The 4,892-nt window shown below is 35.1% G+C and overlaps 1 pseudogene; it reads right to left on the reverse strand.

Annotated features, from left to right (window-relative positions):
- Positions 1 to 629: 629 nt before the first annotated feature.
- On the reverse strand, positions 630 to 1,663 carry LOC145065523 (uncharacterized; annotated as a pseudogene).
- Between the last annotated feature and the right edge of the window lie 3,229 nt (positions 1,664 to 4,892).

The raw sequence follows: 4,892 nt of genomic DNA on the forward strand, positions 1-4,892 counted from the left end.
TTATATAAAAAAATTTATAGCTTTGTTTTTATTAATTAGAAGAATTTTCTGGCACCAATGCACCAGATAACTTAAATACTAATTTTATTTAAATTGAAAAATATTATTAAATTTATTACTTTTTATTTTTATTCAAAGTAGACTTACACCCTGCTCCCGAGTTCATTAAAGGAAAGAAAAGAAAAGAAAGGAAGAACAAGGAGAGAAAAGAAAAGGAAGGGAACAGAAATAATAAAGTATTCAGTGCTCCCGAGTTCGAAAGAAAGGAAAAGAAAGTATTCATTTTAGGTGCTCCCGAGTTCATTAAAGAAAAGAAAAGAAAGTAAAAAAAGACAATTATACCCTTTTATGTTTTTGAGTAAATATTAAGTCTTTACATCCCCACATTCATTCTACCGTACCCCCTACCCCCCACCCCCAAAAAAAACCAACTCTCCCTTCCTCCCCTCTACTTAAAACATTAACAAAACAATTTTATTTTAATATAAAGTAAATTGTAAAAAGGAAAACCGCATGTTATTCAATTGTTTTCAAGATGCAAAACGAAAACCACAAATAACTCAAAAAAATAAAAAAAACCAAAATCATAAACGCATTAGATCAATCCAGTAACAATCACCCAAGGTTATTCAATCATGTGCACCCATCATATCTTTGAGGACACTCATCCGTATCTGAAGGGGACAACTGAACAATGTCCTAGCTTTTGCTTGATTTGTTGCCAAAAAATTTAGAGCCCTCGGTAATTCATGGGGTTCCAAACCCACCAACTCCAATTCTCTATAAATTTCTTCCCATGTATATTCCCAAGGATAAGCTCTATCAAAAATTATATTACCCTCCCTGATAGCACCAGCCACATTATCAACCGATTTCATTATCTTTGAGTTAATATCTTCTTCTTCTTAGTCGTCTTCAAATTTCCTCTTTTTACTCTTACACTTCTTTGCACATGAAGACTGTTCTTGTGAGAAAGGAGGTGGAATAACATCATGAATGTTATCATCAAGATCAACATATTCGTTCTCCAAATGAATTTCATTGTTAGCTAACATGTCATCAACTTCTTTAATTGTTTCAACTTGAATATTTTCATTTTTATTTAAACGGACATTTCTTTCTTTCGCTGTCTCAGCATGTGCACCAGATGCCCTATCCCTTGCAAATAATACCAACATCTCATCGAAGTATGCAATCTTTTTTGTCCTTAACGACGCAGCCTCAGGTTTTGACTGTTTAACAACACAAAAATAATTAATATTGCAAACGATAACATAAAATATTTTAAAAAAAATAACATAGACATAAAAGGAACAATTACTTTTATTAAATTATCCCATACTTCTTCCTCCGCTTCTATTAGTTGAGTAGACGAATTCCAAGAGAACCCGCTCATTGAAATTCCCCTAAACAGATCGTACCATTGCGAAAAATGTTTTTTTAAGGTTTTGTAGCGATTCTTCAAATGAATTTTGGTAATATCCATTTGATGCTTTGTGTTCAACTCCTCAACCATTTGAGCATATGAAGTTGGTGTGAAACTACCATTTACCCTATTGTCTGTCTCTTGTTGTTTAATCATCGCTTGGATGTACGCATAATCCATTATTTCTGACCATTTAACTTGTTCCTTTTCACTACCACCAGCTTCCTGTTTGATCATGATGACTTTGCACATAGGAATAAAAATTAAAGAATGGTACATTGTTAGACCACAATATGAAGCATAATACTAATCAAAAATATGAAGGGTAAATAACATAATTAATCTCAAAAACCAATCATCAATACAATGTGAAATTGAAAACAAAATGTATCAAAATGAAACTAGTTTTACATATTAATTTAATTGTTTGAATGTGTCAAATAATTTGCCCACATTTCATTTGCATTTGAATTCCTTAGTTGCTCTGCCATTCTATTACCCTCATCTGTTTCTGTTGAATTACGACGTTCTTGCTCTTGTGGTCCGTTTAAGATCTCTTGCATCACCTCATCTTCAAGATTTATGTCGCGGTCTTCATCTAATAAAAAGTTGTGTAGAATACAACATGCCAAAAATATGGCATATTGTGTTTCACAAGAGTAAAATGGTTCCGTTGTACTTCGAATGATAGGAAACCTTCTTTTAAGGACACCAAAAACTCGCTCAATGGTGTTACGTAAGGAAGCATGACGAAGATTAAACAACTCTTTAGAATTTTGTGGACCACGCATGGAGTACTCTTTTAAATGATATCTAACACCTCTATATGGCGCCATTAGTTTATTCGTATGAGGCAAACCCCCATCTACTAAACAGTATTTACCTATAAAGAGCTTAATCAATATTATTGAAAAATATTAGATATTGAAATTACATTGGTTTAATAAATTACCTGATGGAATTAGTAGTTTATCATTTCTAGTAAATGCGTTCTTTATTATTCTCGAGTCTGATGCAGTACTCTCCCAACCCGTTAACACATACGTAAACTTCAAATCAAATGTACAAACAACTAATACATTTATTGTCGGGTATCCCTTACAACCATGGTATCTAGGGGCATCACTATTAGGCACATGGACACGAACATGTGTTCCATCTATTGCCCCTATACAATCCTTGAAAAAAGGATAAAATCTCCTACTTTCTTGAATTTCTCTCTGGACAACATCACTTGTAGGTTGCTGAATATAAAGACCTTCTATTGCTATAATCGATCGTAATACTCTATGGAAGCACCTACTCGTTGTTGATCTAGAGCGACGATACATCCACGAGGTAAATCGAGTTCGCAAATCATTACTTACAATATGCAAAAATCTAGCAACATGTTCCTCAACGAACATGCGTTGCGTACGTCGTAGACCACCTACAGTTTGTAAGATTTCACACAATCTCCTAAAAGCGTTTTCACTCATACGAATAAGGTCACGACATTGACCACCTTCTAAAAGATTATGTAGCAACTCTTCCCGTACAACTTGTCTTTCTAAAATAACTTTTCTAGTGGGTAACCTAACCCGCTTTTTGTTGGCCCACTACTAGAAAAAAGGCCTTTTACGATGCGCAAAATACGACGCTCATTGATCTATGTTACGCAAAGGAGAGTGACATTAGAAAAATGTCATCTCTTCAAAAAATTTAAGGATAGAAGACACGCATTATTGTGCGCCCTTAAATTAGTGTCTAAAAAAACACGGAGGGCACCTATAATAAAATGTGCGTCGTCTAAGGATGTCGCTTTATATTTTTTAATGGAACGCGCGTTCCATCCTTTAATAGTGGGGGAAAGGGGGAAATGAAATTCTGAAAAAATTAAAAACCCCGCCATGCTCTCCTCTACCTTCTTTCAATCGTTCTTCTCTCTCTCTCTCTCTCAATCAAATACCAAAAATCGACTATTGTTGGAACTAGGGTTTCGGTTCTTAGTGAAATCGAAGGTTTTTTGGTCACCAGGCCATGAAATTGATCAAAGGGGTACAGTTTTTGGAACCATGACTATTGTTGGAACTAGGGTTTCAGTTCAAAAACCCTTCATCTACTTCCCTCGATCTTCAGTTCCTCAAGTACTTTCTCAACCTCTCAATTAATAGAAGAGTTATATCACAACTACAAATTTAGAGTGATTTCCATATCAAGTAGAACAGTAGCTCCATTAAAGTCAAGGTCTCGAAACTCCATGGTCAATCACCATCAACATTCTACTTCTTTATTTGTTCTAGAGGTTTGTCTTCCTTTATTACGAGTTTTATAACCTTTTTAATCAAACTCGATTAGCCCTCGATACCTAATGTTATCTTTTGCGTTGTTGCTTCTGCTCTGTTCTTCTTGAAACCTCCCCACACTCTCATGTCGAAACATAATTTAGGATATCGAGTTGGAAATCAATAGAAATGGCTATGAAGGTCGGTTGGGTTGGACGATTCTCTGGAGGACGAGAGAGATTTGGACATGGCAGATCGTAGGGCTACAGAGATTGAGCTTGATACCATGGAGGGTTTTGCGTCAAGGGAAAAGCTCCACCATCATCTCAACGACCAAGGTTGGTTAGGATTTCTGTTTTTTTTCTGTTTTATTTCCATTCCTTCACCATCACCAATGTTACTTTGTGCTTCATCTGATGTACGATTACCTTCTCCTTGTTATGGTGGCAATACTCCTATGGGTTGCTCTGATTCTCCATGGGATAATTTTGCCCCTTCTCTTGTTCTAATTAGGGCAATAATGAGAGTATGATGTTAGAGATGGAGTACAACTCTGAGAGTATAAAGGTTGTTGCAATACATCTTTGCATTAATTATTCCATTAGACTCTCTGTATTGATGTCCTCAAAGTAAGGAGCTTAGACATACTCTCAAGTGTCAACATTAAAACAACAGATTGAATTCTTCATTTAATGTAGAAAAATTTGAAAGTTGTAATAAAACTTTATAATGATGTAATAAGGTAACATTAGTATTATAGCTACAGCAAAGTCTACAATTGGTTTGAAATTTTAAAATGATTAGGTTTCATCTCAGGAATCATGGAGCTTAACTTTATTTCAGGAATCATGTACATCCATCTTGGGTCAAATCTGAATTACTAAGCTATAAACAGGTTTCCACATCAATGGTACAACACATGCTTGATTACGTTTTGGAAAAGTCAAGTCCATTAACTGGTACCCCACATGGAAAAAAAGAAAAAGAAAGTAAAAACCCATTTGAAACCTGATGACGCCGGCCATACCTGATGCAGCAAGCTCACATTTTTAAGCACATTACTTGACATTTTGTTACTAAAGAGCAACATAGACAACAGGTCTGATCTTAAATTCTTGGATATCTCTGATTTTTTTCTTCTCACTCAACTTAGTAAAGAAATGACATCCCCACAGAGTTGCTAACTATTCCAGCAATACGGT

The sequence above is a fragment of the Lactuca serriola genome, chromosome 8 (assembly GCF_051521515.1).
Source record: "Lactuca serriola cultivar US96UC23 chromosome 8, Lser_US96UC23_V15, whole genome shotgun sequence".
NCBI classification, from domain to species: Eukaryota; Viridiplantae; Streptophyta; class Magnoliopsida; order Asterales; family Asteraceae; genus Lactuca; species Lactuca serriola.